The 15,029-nt window shown below is 47.1% G+C and overlaps 3 non-coding genes across 3 annotated transcripts; all 3 read right to left on the minus strand.

Annotated features, from left to right (window-relative positions):
- Positions 1–809: 809 nt before the first annotated feature.
- TRNAL-UAA (transfer RNA leucine (anticodon UAA)) lies at positions 810–893 on the minus strand. The gene has a single exon. It is a non-coding gene; the product is annotated as a tRNA-Leu (tRNA).
- A 6,667-nt stretch (positions 894–7,560) lies between these two features.
- TRNAL-UAA (transfer RNA leucine (anticodon UAA)) lies at positions 7,561–7,644 on the minus strand. The gene has a single exon. It is a non-coding gene; the product is annotated as a tRNA-Leu (tRNA).
- Positions 7,645–11,419: 3,775 nt separating this feature from the next.
- TRNAL-UAA (transfer RNA leucine (anticodon UAA)) lies at positions 11,420–11,503 on the minus strand. Its single transcript has one exon. It is a non-coding gene; the product is annotated as a tRNA-Leu (tRNA).
- Positions 11,504–15,029: the final 3,526 nt, after the last annotated feature.

A 15,029-nucleotide genomic window follows, 5' to 3' on the forward strand; every position in this document is an offset into this window, starting at 1 on the left:
CTTCCTTTGTTCTCTCAGTCCCTCCTTTATTCCTTCCCTTTTGGTGCGGTTCCTGAGTCCACCGATATGTGAGACGGATGCTGCGACATTTCCTTTCCCCAAAACCACCTCTAGAATTTCGCCTCCAACGTTTGTTTTGAAAACAAACAAATTCGAGCGGCACCGGGGTGGCGGCTGCTAAGAAAACCAAGGAGGGCCAGGTTTTTTAACCCAACGCTGAAGGTAGCAGGAGTCATTCAACGCATGGAGTGCCTTTCAGACAGTCGCGTGACATTTCTCTTTCGCTTTTGTTTTGTTTTTAGGTTTCTGTGACTGAATAGTTCCAGTCGCAGACACCATAGCAGCAAACTAGGCCCACGGAAGTAAAAATACGCGTGGACTCTGGTTTACGTATCAATAAGCCGATGATACAGCGGCAAGCCGCCACGGGACTGGCTGAGCGGCACTCCTTGCGTTGGTTGACTCTTCCTACCTTCAGCGTTGAGTTAAAAAAAGAAAGGCGGGAGCCGGGACGTTTAATCCGATTTAAATTAGAGAAATCGGATACACAGGAAAATAATTCGAAGTTTATAAGAATGCTCAGAACGTGTAGACCGAGTTCCTGCAGTAAAAAGACGAGTTCAGATTCCTCTTAGTGCACATTTAAGCAGACATAAGTGCAGTCCTGTAATTGTTTAATTTCTATCTGACTACAGAGCAAAAAATGAAAAAAAAAGCAGGGCAGTGCTGCTTAATAAATATATGTTAGTGCTGTGTACGTGTAACGTTCACTGTAGGGCCAAAAAAACCCAAAGCAAAAAAAGGAATGTTGTCAGAACTGGGGTTCGAACCCACGCCCTCTTACGAGGACCAGAGCTTAAATCTGGCGCCTTAGACCGCTCGTCCATTCTGACCATTTTTTTTCTTTATTGCATGGAAGAACTTCTGTAGAAAGGAGGAAACTTCAATCAGACTAGTTCGCGTCTCAAGTTACCGGGCTGCTTAATATGAGCCCCCCATAGCCCTAACTCACCACTGCATCCCCATCAAAACATCAAAATTCAGTGAGGCACACACAAGCATCTAGGCACGGCAGCCAGCTTGGAGGTTCGTCGCGAGCAGCATATACACTCCTCACCAACGCACACTGTTCCCGAAACACAGATTTGGACGATCTTGGTGGCTCGGCATGTCTGTCCATCATACGGCTTTTCCAAAGACTGAATCACGTCATAAGGCACAACAGAGTTTTTGTCAACAGGCAAAAATCTAATAGTGTATGGTGTAATTTCAATGTCCTTCTTAAGAGTTCGTTGTAGTATGTCCCAAAAGGACATGGCATCACGGCACAGGATGAAGCAATGATCAATTGTCTCAGGCACGTTACACAGACGACAATTCACATTCCAGGGTACAAACATCCCCTTGTCATTAAGAAATGTCTTGACAGGCAGCGTCGCTGTGTGTAGTTTGAAAAAGAACGTTTTAGCGGCTGCCTGAATGCACATGCGCCTAACACGCTTTAGAACACTGATGTCCAAAGACCCCAGATAAGGCTGCCGATACAATGGTGTAGGGAACAAAGACTCAGTGAGAGCCTGGGTCATCTGCTTTCTCGAGAGGCTATACAGGTAATCTAAAGAGAAGCGCACAGTGAGAAAATTGAAAGTGTCAGCAACCTCCTTAAGAAATCCCCATAAAGTCCCCTCACGAGCCTGCACAGTCGGTGCGAATAAGTAAGGCAAATGAAAACTAAGCCGCCTAATGAGCACAGCTACCAGAAACGGGTCGTTTGCCGATTTGAAAAAGAAAAAACGGGAAACGAGTTGATGCACGAACAGGTGAACAAGGCCCACTCCACCACCCTCTAAGGGAAGGAACAAGTTGTCACGCCTCATCGGCTCCCATTGAGAGCGCCAAACGAATGCTGCAAATATTCTATGTATTGCTTGCACCTTCCTCCTCGCACAATGCAGGACTTGAAGGACATACGCGAGCTTTGCAAACAAAAAAAATGTTACAGACCTGTGCCCTCGCAAACATTGAGAGTTCCCTACCCATCCAAGCCTGTGTTTGCCGCCGTAGAGTTACAGTTTGTGAATCCCAGTAGGCTGTACTGTTGCGAACCTGGTGCAGCGGAACGCCTAGGTACTCAAGAGGGCTACAGTTCCAGCATATACCACCGAACTGGCTTGGCCTAGTTCCCCAATGACCCAACCAAAAGCCTTTGGATTTCTCTAAATTAAGAGCCGCGCCTGATACATTGCAGAACTGTTTAGTCAAGTTTAGAGCCTCGAGTACACTCTTTTTGTCAGAACAAAAGAGGGCGACATCATCAGCGTAAGCTAAAACTTTAACTTCACATTGAGCCAGAGAGAAACCGCGGATAGCTGCGCTGTTAATTATACTGAGACAGAGGGGTTCCAGATATAGGACAAACAACAATGGAGACAGAGCACATCCTTGACGAACAGATGCTTCTAGTGGTACTGGTTTCGTTAGCTCCTGATTAACAATAACCCTTGTATAGGAGTTCTTATAGCACAGCCTTATGCCTTTGAGCAAGACGTCACCAATATTTGCATACTCCAAGACCGCGAACAAGAAATCGTGCCGAACTTTATCAAACGCCTTAGCCAAGTCAATTTGAATCAGAGCTACTTGGCCTATCTCATCAGATACTGTCTCTAATACTGAACGTGCAATATGCATATGTGTTTGAATACTGCGGCCTCTAATATCACAGACCTGATGCGGACCTATCAAGTCCATAATGACGAGCTGCAGACGACTGCTAAGAACCTTGGCAAAAATTTTGTAATCAACATTGCAAAGGGAAATTGGACGATATCCCTCCACAGTTTTCAACCGATTAGTATCTTTGCTTTTGGGAATTAATATTGTGTGCCCAGAATAAAAAGTGGGAGGCAGGACACCCACATCATAAGATGCTTTGAAAACTTCCATCAAAACAGGCACTAGGCAAGGCGAAAATGTTTTATAGAATTCGCTAGTAATACCATCTGGCCCAGGAGATTTCTGGCTCTGCAGGGCAGAAATGGCTGATTGAATTTCATCCAAAGTGATAGGTCCCTTCACTATAGCACACTTCTCATCATCAAGTCGAGGGAAGTTTCCGAGCAAGGAACTGTAATCGAAACCCTGACTTGGATCTTCGCAACTGCCAAACAGCTTCCGATAATAGTCGAAGAAAGCAGCAAGAATACCAGGCGCATCACTGTATGTGCAATCACCATACTGAATTTCCAATATTTCCTTCGCAAGAGCATTCTCTCTTTCATCACTCAGGGCCCGACGAGAAGGTTGCTCATCAAGAAACCTTCGGGACCTAGATCGTATCAAGGCCCCCTTATATCTGTCTGTCGCAAATTGTTGAAGCTGTGCTTTTACGTTATTAATCTCTTCGAGATAGGCACCCGGGCTTACCCTCTCTAGCTCATGTAGCTCCGTTAGGGTGCGCCCAAGCTCACGAAGGTGGTGTCTCTTCAGGAAAGCGATTCTTGCTGAGGCCTCAATTGCCAAGTTTTTGATCTCCTGTTTAAACAAGTCCCACTTTTGAAAAATGGAAAGATCACGGCGTGACCATACGTCCTTCAAACAAGTAGGTACAGCACGCTGAAAGATTTCGTCTGAGAGCAGACAGTTATTCATCTTCCACAACTCCCATCGAGGGTGAAGTACATGCCGAGTGTACTTTCCTATCTGAAGAGACACCATACAGTGGTCACTGAAGAAAATGGGCCGCACCCAGTAGCCAAACACACTTGCTAATGCGTCCATTCTGACCACGGTGCGACTGCTTTTACGAACATATATTCATTCTGTGCAAGTGTATGTGCATACATGTAGCCTTTCTGCCAAAAGTAACCGAGCAGCCGCGACAGCAGCGGGAGCGGGCTCTCAGCCGAGCGGCGGCGCTGCGGTTCCAGGCGCTGGCCACTGCTCCCCGGCTGAGAGTGTAAACTGGGTGACGTAAGCCCGCGCTGTGGCCCTCCTTCCTCCTTCCTCGGATGATAAGAGGTAGCATGTGTGGGAAGAAATTTTGCGCATTTGGGGTACTGAGTGAGGGCTCAGGCTTACGTCGCCAGTTTACACTCGCAGCAGGGGAGCAGCGGCCAGCGTCGAAGACAGCAGCACCTTTGATCGGCTGCAAGCCCGCCCCGGCCACCGACGTGGCTGCTCGGTTACTTTTGGCAAAGACGGTAATTGTTCAACTCAGTTTTCACATACTTGGTAAGGTTACAATTTGCACTGCAGGAGTGCATCCGCCTGTCCTTTACCTTGGCCTCCTCCTCGCAACGCTGAGCGCGATTGAGCTTATTTCGTGTGACTGATCTGCGCAACCGCGAATCCTGGCGGCGATTAATGAAAACAATCTGCACGACGCCTTTAGACACCGCGGTCCTAGGAAACGTATGGAAAGCGGTGAAAACGACGTCACCGCTGCCAATTATTTGCAGGCTTTCTAAGGCGAAGTTTTTCTTGTGTTATGAGTGGGCTGAAGACCTGTATGGAAGAAACGTGTCCAAGATGTATCCGCTCCACCTGTCAGTCAAACGAAATGAAATATATAAGTAAATTATTAAAAACACAAATTCAAAGTTTGAAATAAACACAAACGAGAACACAAAATTTAAAAATAAAAAAAACAACGAGTGGAAAGTTAAAACCCAAGAAATAAAAATGTAAAACACAAATCGAAAACTTGAGAAAATAAAGGAAATAAAATTGAGAAATGAAGAGACAATGAGTGAACAGTGAAAGGATTTCGCGTTTAAATCAATTTTTATATGCAGCAATGCGTTTAGTGGCTACTTCTTAATCTCTCTTTGTCCACAGATTTCTGTCCGTCCGTCAGTTCATACCTGAGATGTATTAGTGAAGATGTATATCGGTAGACCAATAGAGGGAGGAAAGAAATCAGGAGAGGCGGCTATGTCTCATTTTTTGAAGCCGGCTCGCCCTGCGCCCCCCACCCCACACACACATGCACACGCTTGGCCACCGTCTCAGCGCGCTTGAGCATGTGCAAAAGATAATGTGGCACAGGATGCCGGTGCACCCAACGTTACTATTTTTCTTTCTTGAAGGGGCAGCCACAAGCCTCTGAATTTCGCATACGGGATCGTTCGAAGTTGACTCTGTTGAGACGTCTCACAAGGAGTGGGTCGCACAATAGTTTCGACCGTCGTCTGAATGAATGAATGAGCCTTTGTTTACCACTTTCGAAGAGGTACTGAACTAAATGGTCAAAAAGAAAGCGCCATGCACAGTAGCGCAGTGCGACGTGCCGGTTCAAGCAACTTCCTGTCTAGCGCTGATTCATCTTTAACGCTTACTGCCCGGAGGGAACCGGCTGAGCCAACGAGCACCTTTGTATACCCCGTTTTGAGTTTCTGCCTTCGGCCTTTGCACCACTTCTACCTTCCATGCCACACATATAGTACCGGAAAAGACTGTTATGACTGCGAAAGAAGCGTGCATGCATTCGTCGTTGTGTTAGCGGTACCGGGGCTTACAACAGTAACCTTCACGCTGCCTGAGTTACCAAAGCCTAATAGCGCGGTTCAATGCAAGCTGCTTCATGTCTCCTGTTCGTCACTGTAGCACGTGTTGCGCGAGTTATAGTTCTTGCACGCCTAATTATCCCTCCAAAAAGGGGAAGCTACGGGCCTTTCCCGATGCGCATGGCGCTGTTCATAATTAGCGACCAGCGGTGCTTGCATTCATGTCTCGAATGCCGTTGTGGCTCTATTAAGCCACCGCTGGCTGCTTGTTCAGATATAGTTGGCGTCTACATTGCCGGGCTGCTCGGTTGTTTCTCGTGAATTGCAGCTTACTCTGCTGCAATTTTGTTCTCAGCGACCTTTCCAGCGATTTTTCAAGCCTGACCGCGCAGTAGTTGATTCATCTTCAGCCCTTTCATGTTCATCCTCATAGCTAGGTGCTTCGCACTCGGAGTAAACATCTGTGACATGATCGCGCAGATCCTGTTCGGTGGAGCACAAAGCATCGTTGCACGACTGCACCCGTCTGTCTGATCTGACGGAAGGAAATCCTAGCTCTCCTGTCCATTTCTTTTCATCACAATCTCGCAGGTCGCCACGAGTGAGTGGAGGGCTCAAAAATAAAAGACAGAAATTAGGAAAAAATCTTATTTTCTAAGGCATGGAAGTCTAGAAAAAAACGGAAACAGCCTAGTGGTCCTTAAAAACATATTCAACAATTATTCCAGACAACATCATGAATAATGGCGGTGACAAAAAAAGCAGGAAAAGTGGGCATAATGCACGTTATCATTCAGTTGAAGAACAATTCGGGGCTTAGCCACAACATCGTGCTTGCTTTCCAGTTCCCGCTTGAACGAATGCGGAACGAAGTACAGGTCTGCTCTAGTTTCGTACTGAGCTTTCTTTATCCGCTTTAACCAAGCTGGAGCTAAGAAAATATAAGATATTTTCTCGGTTCTCTTCTGCACGAAAACACTGCTACACGTGGAGGAAATTTTTAAACTGGCTTTTAAACCACTTTTAAATTTTCCTGGCTTTTAAACCAGACCCGCCGTGGTGGCTCAGTGGTTAGGACGCTCGGTTACTATACGAACCTTACCGCGGCGGCCTCGTTTCAATAGAGGCGAAACGCAAAGGCGCCGGTGTGCTGTGCGATGTCAGTGCACGTTAAAGGTCCCCAGGTGGTCGAAATTATTTCGGAGCACTCCACTAAGCCACCTCTTCCTTTGTTCTCTCAGTCCCTCCTTTATTCCTTCCCTTATGGCGCGGTTCCTGAGTCCACCGATATGTGAGACGGATGCTGCGACATTTCCTTTCCCCAAAACCACCTCTAGAATTTCGCCTCCAACGTTTGTTTTAAAAACAAACATATTCGAGCGGCACCGGGGTGGCGGCTGCTCGAGGAGCCCCGACAAAAAGCTACTAAGAAAACCGAGGAGGGCCAGGTTTTTAACCCAACGCTGAAGGTAGCAGGAGTCATTCAACGCATGGAGTGCCTTTCAGACAATCGCGTGACATTTCTCTTTCGCTTTTGTTTTGTTTTTAGGTTTCTGTGACTGAATAGTTCCAGTCGCAGACACCATAGCAGCAAACTAGGCCCACGGAAGTAAAAATGCGCGTGGACTCTGGTTTACGTATCACTAAGCCGATGATACAGCGGCAAGCCGCCACGGGACTGGCTGAGCGGCACTCCTTGCGTTGGTTGACTCTTCCTACCTTCAGCGTTGAGTTAAAAAAAGAAAGGCGGGAGCCGGGACGTTTAATCCGATTTAAATTAGAGAAATCGGATACACAGGAAAATAGTTCGAAGTTTATAAGAATGCTCAGAACGTGTAGACCGAGTTCCTGCAGTAAAAAGACGAGTTCAGATTCCTCTTAGTGCACATTTAAGCAGACATAAGTGCAGTCCTCTAATTTTTTAATTGTATCCGACTACAGAGCAAAAAATGAAAAAAAACAGGGCAGTGCTGCTTAATAAAAATATGTTAGTGCTGCGTACGTGTAACGTTCACCGTAGGTCCAAAATAAGCCAAAGCTAAAAAAGGAATGTTGTCAGAAGTGGGGTTCGAACCCACGCCCTCTTACGAGGACCAGAGCTTAAATCTGGCGCCTTAGACCGCTCGGCCATTCTGACCACGTTGCGTCTGCTTTTACGAACATATATTCATTCTGTGCAAGTGTATGTGCATACATGTAGAGTTTCTGCCAAAAGTAACCGAGCAGCCGCGACAGCAGCGGGAGCGGGCTCTCAGCCGAGCGGCGGCGCTGTGGTTCCAGGCGCTGGGCACTGCTCCCCGGCTGAGAGTGTAAACTGGGTGACGTAACCCCGCGCTGTGGCCCTCCTTCCTCGGATGATAAGTAAGAGGTAGCATGTGTGACAAGAAATTTTGCGCATTTGGGTACTGAGCGAGGGCTCAGGCTTACGTCGCCAGTTTACACTCGCAGCCGGGGAGCAGCGGCCAGCGTCGAAGACAGCAGCACCTTTGATCGGCTGCAAGCCCGCCCCGGCCACCGACGTGGCTTCTCGGTTACTTTTGGCAAAGACGGTAATTGTTCAACTCAGTTTTCACATACTTGGTAAGGTTACAATTTGCACTGCAGGAGTGCATCCGCCTGTCCTTTACCTTGGCCTCCTCCTCGCAACGCTGAGCGCGATTGAGCTTATTTCGTGTGACCGATCTGCGCAAGCGCGAATCCTGGCGGCGACTAATGAAAACAATCTGCACGACGTCTTTAGACACCGCAGTCCTAGGAAACGTATGGAAAGCGGTGAAAACGACGTCACCGCTGCCAATTATTTGCAGGCTTTCTAAGGCGAAGTTTTTCTTGTGTTATGAGTGGGCTCAAGACCTGTATGGAAGAAACGTGTCCAAGTTGTATCCGCTCCACCTGTCAGTCAAACGAAATGAAAGATATAAGTAAATTATTATACACAGAAATTCAAAGTTTGAAATAAAAACAAACGAGAACACGAAATTTAAAAATAAAAATAAAAACAAGGAGTGGAAAGTTAAAACCCAAGAAATAAAAATATAAACCAGAAATAAAAACTTGAGAAAATAAAGGAAATAAAAATGAGAAATGAAGGGACAATGAGTGAACAGAGAAAGGATTTCGCGTTTAAATCAATTTTTAAATGCAGCAATGCGTTTAGTGGCTACTTTTTCATCTCTCTTTGTCCACAGATTTCTGTCCGTCCGTCAGTTCATACCTGAGATGTATTAGCGGAGATGTATATCGGTAGACCAATGGAGGGAGGAAAGAAATCAGGAGAGGCGGCTATGTCTCGTTTTTTGAAGCCGGCTCGCCCTGCGCCCCCCACCCCACACACACACGCACACGCTTGGCCACCGTCTCAGCGCGCTTGAGCATGTGCAAAAGATAATGCGGCACAGGATGCCGGTGCACCCAACGTTACTATTTTTCTTTCTTGAAGGGGAAGCCACAAGCCTCTGAATTTCGCATACGGGATCGTTCGAAGTTGACTCTGTTGAGACGTCTCACAAGGAGTGGGTCGCACAATAGTTTCGACCGTCGTCTGAATGAATGAATGAGCCTTTGTTTACCACTTTCGAAGAGGTACTGAACTAAATGGTCAAAAAGAAAGCGCCATGCACAGTAGCGCAGTGCGACGTGCCGGTTCAAGCAACTTCCTGTCTAGCGCTGATTCATCTTTAACGCTTACTGCCCGGAGGGAACCGGCTGAGCCAACGAGCACCTTTGTATACCCCGTTTTGAGTTTCTGCCTTCGGCCTTTGCACCACTTCTACCTTCTATGCCACACATATAGTACTGGAAAAGACTGTTAAGACTGCGAAAGAAGCGTGCGTGCATTCGTCGTTGTGTTAGCGGTACCGGGGCTTACAACAGTAACCTTCGAGCTGCCTGAGTTACCATAGCCTAATAGCGCGGTTCAATGCAAGCTGCTTCATGTCTCCTGTTCGTCACTGTAGCACGTGTTGCGCGAGTTATAGTTCTTGCACGCTTATTATCCCTCCAAAAAGGGGAAGCTACGGGCCTTTCCCGATGCGCATAGCGCTGTTCATAATTAGCGACCAGTGGTGCTTGCATTCATGTCTCGAATGCCGTTGTGGCTCTATTAAGCCACCGCTGGCTGCTTGTTCAGATATAGTTGGCGTCTACATTGCCGGGCTGCTCGGTTGTTTCTTGTGAATTGCAGCTTACTCTGCTGCAATTTTGTTCTCAGCGACCTTTCCAGCGATTTTTCAAGCCTGACCGCGCAGTAGTTGATTCATCTTCTGCCATTTCATGTTCATCCTCATAGCTAGGTGCTTCGCACTCGGAGTCAACAACTGTGACATGATCGCGCAGATCCTGTTCGGTGGAGCACAAAGCGTCGTTGCACGACTGCACCCGTCAGTCTGATCTGACGGAAGGAAATCCTAGCTCTCCTGTCCATTTCTTTTCATCACAATCACGCAGGTCGCCACTAGTGAGTGGAGGGCTCAAAAATAAAAGACAGAAATTAGGAAAAAATCTTATTTTCTAAGGCATGGAAGTCTAGAAAAAAAACGGAAACAGCCTAGTGGTCCTTAAAAACATATTCAACAATAATTCCACACAACATCATGAATAATGGAGGTGACAAAAAAAGCAGGAAAAGTGGGCATAATGCACGTTATCATTCAGTTGAAGAACAATTCGGGGCTTAGCCACAACATCGTGCTTGCTTTCCAGTTCCCGCTTGAACGAATGCGGAACGAAGCACACGTCTGCTCTAGTTTCGTACTGAGCTTTTTTTATCCGCTTTAACCAAGCTGGAGCTAAGGAAATATAAGATATTTTATCGGTTCTCTTCTGCACGAAAAAACTGCTACACGTGGAGGAAATTTTTAAACTGGCTTTTAAACCACTTTTAAAATTTCCTGGCTTTTAAACCAGACCCGCCGTGGTGACTCAGTGGTTAGGACGCTCGGCTACTATACGAACCTTACCGCGGCGGCCACGTTTCGATAGAGGCGAAACGCAAAGGCGCCGGTGTGCTGTGCGATGTCAGTGCACGTTAAAGGTCCCCAGGTGGTCGAAATTATTTAGAAGCACAACACTACGGCACCTCTTCCTTTGTTCTCTCAGTCTCTCCTTTATCCCTTCCCTTATGGCGCGGTTCCTGTGTCCACCGATATTTGAGACGGATGCTGCGACATTTCCTTTCCCCAAAACCGCCTCTAAAATTTCGCCTCCAACGTTTGTTATAAAAACAAACACATTCGAGCGGCACTGGGGTGCAGGCTGCTCGAGGAGCCCCGACTAAAAGCTACTAAGAAAACCGAGGAGGGCCTGGTTTTTTAACTCAACGCTGAATGTCGCAGGAGTCAATCAACGCATGGAGTGCCTTTCAGACAGTCGCGTGACATTTCTCTTTCGATTTTGTTTTGTTTTTAGGTTTCTGTGACTGAATAGTTCCAGTCGCAGACACCATAGCAGCAAACTAGGCCCACGGAAGTAAAAATGCGCGTGGACTCTGGTTTACGTATCACTAAGCCGATGATACAGCGGCAAGCCGCCACGGGACTGGCTGAGCGGCACTCCTTGCGTTGGTTGACTCTTCCTACCTTCAGCGTTGAGTTAAAAAAAGAAAGGCGGGAGCCGGGACGTTTAATCCGATTTAAATTAGAGAAATCGGATACACAGGAAAATAATTCGAAGTTTATAAGGATGCTCAGAACGTGTAGACCGAGTTCCTGCAGTAAAAAGACGAGTTCAGATTCCTCTTAGTGCACATTTAGGCAGACATAAGTGCAGTCCTGTAATTTTTTAATTGTATCCGACTACAGAGCAAAAAATGAAAAAAAAAACAGGGCAGTGCTGCTTAATAAAAATATGTTAGTGCTGCGTACGTGTAACGTTCACCGTAGGTCCAAAATAAGCCAAAGCTAAAAAAGGAATGTTGTCAGAAGTGGGGTTCGAACCCACGCCCTCTTACGAGGACCAGAGCTTAAACCTGGCGCATTAGACCGCTCTGCCATTCTGACCACGGTGCGACTGCTTTTACGAACATATATTCATTCTGTGCAAGTGTATGTGCGCACATATAGCGTTTCTGCCAAAAGTAACCGAGCAGCCGCGACAGCAGCGGGAGCGGGCTCTCAGCCGAGCGGCGGCGCTGCGGTTCCGGGCGCTCGCCACAGCTCCCCGGCTGAGAGGGTAAACTGGGTGACGTTAGCCCGCGCTGTGGCCCTCCTTCCTCGGATGATAAGTAAGCAGGTAGCATGTGTGGCAAGAAATTTTGCGCATTTGGGGTACTGAGCGAGGGCTCAGGCTTACGTCGCCAGTTTACACTCGCAGCCGGGGAGCAGCGGCCAGCGCCGAAGACAGCAGCACCTTTGATCGGCTGCAAGCCCGCCCCGGCCGCCGACGTGGCTGCTCTGTTACTTTTGGCAAAGACGGTAATTGTTCAATTTAGTTTTCACGTACTTGGTAAGGCTACAATTTGCGCTGCAAGAGTGCATCCACCTGTCCTTTACCTTGGCCTCCTCGTCGCAAGGCTGAGCGCGATTGAGCTTATTTTTTGTGACCGATCTGCGCAAGCGCGAATTTCCTGGCGGCGACTAATGAAAACAATCTGCACGACGTCTTTAGACACCGCGGTCCTAGGAAACGTATGGAAAGCGGTGAAAACGACGTCACCGCTGCCAATTATTTGCAGGCTTTCTAAGGCGAAGTTTTTTTTGTATTATGAGTGGGCTCAAGACCTGTATGGAAGAAACGTGTCCAAGAAGTTTCCGCTCCACCTGTCAGTCAAACGAAATGAAATACATAAGTAAATGAATAAAAACAGAAATTCAAAGTTTGAAATAAAAACAAACGAGAACACGAAATTTAAAAATAAAAATAAAAACAAGGAGTGGAAAGTTAAAACCCAAGAAAAAATATAAACCAGAAATAAAAAACTTGAGAAAATAAAGGAAATAAAAATGAGAAACGAAGAAAGAATGAGTGAACAGAGAAAGGATTTCGTGTTTAAATCAATTTTTATATGCAGCAATGCGTTTAGAGGCTACTTTTTCATCTCTCTTTGTCCACAGATTTCTGTCCGTCCGTCAGTCCATACCTGAGATGTATTAGCGGAGATGTATACCGGTTGACCCATGGAGGGAGGAAAGAATTCAGGAGAGGCGGCTACATCTCATTTTTCGAAGCCGGCTCGCCCTGCGCCCCCCACCCCACACACACACACGCACACACTTGGCCACCGTCTCAGCGCGCTTGAGCATGTGCAAAAGATAATGCGGCACAGGATGCCGGTGCACCGAACGTTACTATTTTTCTTACTTGAAGGGGAAGCCACAAGCCTCTGAATTTCGCATACGGGATCGTTCGAAGTTGACTCTGTTGAGACGTCTCACAAGGAGTGGGTCGCACACTAGTTTCGGCCATCGTCTTAATGAATGAATGAGCCTTTGTTTACCACTTTCGAAGAGGTACTGAACTAAATGGTCAAAAAGAAAGCGCCATGCACAGTAGCGCAGTGCGACGTGCCGGTTCAAGCAACTTCCTGTCTAGCGCTGATTCATCTTTAACGCTTACTGCACGGAGGGAACCGGCTGAGCCAAAGAGCACATTTGTATACCCCGTTTTGATTTTCTGCCTTCGGCCTTTGCACCACTGCTACCTTCCATGCCACACATATAGTATCAGAAAAGACTGTTAAGACTGCGAAGGAAGCATGCGTGCATTCGTCGCTGTGTCAGCGGTACCGAGGTTTACAACAGTAACCTTCACGCTGCCTGAGTTACCAAAGCCTAATAGCGCGGTTCAATGCAAGCTGCTTCATGTCTCCTGTTCGTCACTGTAGCATGTGTTACGCGAGTTATAGTTCTTGCGCGCCTAATTAACCCTCCAAAAAGGGGCAGCTACAGGCCTTTCCCGATGCGCATGGCGCTGTTCACCACTAGCGACCAGCGGTGCTTGTATTCATGTCACGAATGCCGTTGGGGCTCTATTAAGCCACCGCTGGCTGCTTGCTCATATATTGTTGTGTCTACATTGCCGGGCTGCTCGGTTGTTTCTTGTGAATCACAGCTTACTCTGCAGCAATTTTGTTTTCAGCGACCTTTCCAGCGATTTTTCAAGCCTGACCGCGCAATAGTTGATTCATCTTCAGCCGTTTCATGTTCATCCTCATAGCTAGGTGCTTCGCACTCGGAGTCAACTTCTGTGACATGATCGGGCAGATCCTGTTTGGTGGAGCACAAAGCATCGTTGCACGACTGCACCCGTCTGTCTGATCTGACGGAAGGAAATCCTAGCTCTCCTGTCCATTTCTTTTCATCACAATCTCGCAGGTCGCCACGAGTGAGTGGAGGGCTCAAAAATAAAAGACAGAAATTAGGAAAAAATCTTATTTTCTAAGGCATGGAAGTCTAGAAAAGAACGGAAACAGCCTAGTGGTCCTTAAAACCATATTCAACAATTATTCCAGACAACATCATGAATAATGCCGGTGACAAAAAAGCAGGAAAAGTGGGCATAATGCACGTTATCATTCAGTTGAAGAACAATTCGGGGCTTAGCCACAACATCGTGCTTGCTTTCCAGTTCCCGCTTGAACGAATGCGGAACGAAGCACACGTCTGCTCTAGTTTCGTACTGAGCTTTTTTTATCCGCTTTAACCAAGCTGGAGCTAAGAAAATATAAGATATTTTCTCGGTTCTCTTCTGCACGAAAAAACTGCTACACGTGGAGGAAATTTTTAAACTGGCTTTTAAACCACTTTTAAAATTTGCTGGCTTTTTAATCAGACCCGCCGTGGTGACTCAGTGGTTAGGACGCTCGGCTACTATACGAACCTTACCGCGGCGGCCACGTTTCGATAGAGGCGAAACGCAAAGGCGCCGGTGTGCTGTGCGATGTCAGTGCACGTTAAAGGTCCCCAGGTGGTCGAAATTATTTCGGAGCACAACACTACGGCACCTCTTCCTTTGTTCTCTCAGTCCCTCATTTATCCCTTCCCTTATGGCGCGGTTCCTGTGTCCACCGATATGTGAGACGGATGCTGCGACATTTCCTTTCCCCAAAACCACCTCTAGAATTTCGCCTCCAACGTTTGTTTTAAAAACAAACATATTCGAGCGGCACTGGGGTGCAGGCTGCTCGAGGAGCCCCGACTAAAAGCTACTGAGAAAACCGAGGAGGGCCTGGTTTTTTAACTCAACGCTGAAGGTCGCAGGAGTCAATCAACGCATGGAGTGCCTTTCAGACAGTCGCGTGACATTTCTCTTTCGATTTTGTTTTGTTTTTAGGTTTCTGTGACTGAATAGTTCCAGTCGCAGACACCATAGCAGCAAACTAGGCCCACGGAAGTAAAAATGCGCGTGGACTCTGGTTTACGTATCACTAAGCCGATGATACAGCGGCAAGCCGCCACGGGACTGGCTGAGCGGCACTCCTTGCGTTGGTTGACTCTTCCTACCTTCAGCGTTGAGTTAAAAAAAGAAAGGCGGGAGCCGGGACGTTTAATCCGATTTAAATTAGAGAAATCGGATACACAGGAAAAT

This window comes from Amblyomma americanum, chromosome 1 (assembly GCF_052857255.1).
Source record: "Amblyomma americanum isolate KBUSLIRL-KWMA chromosome 1, ASM5285725v1, whole genome shotgun sequence".
Lineage (NCBI taxonomy): Eukaryota > Metazoa > Arthropoda > Arachnida > Ixodida > Ixodidae > Amblyomma > Amblyomma americanum.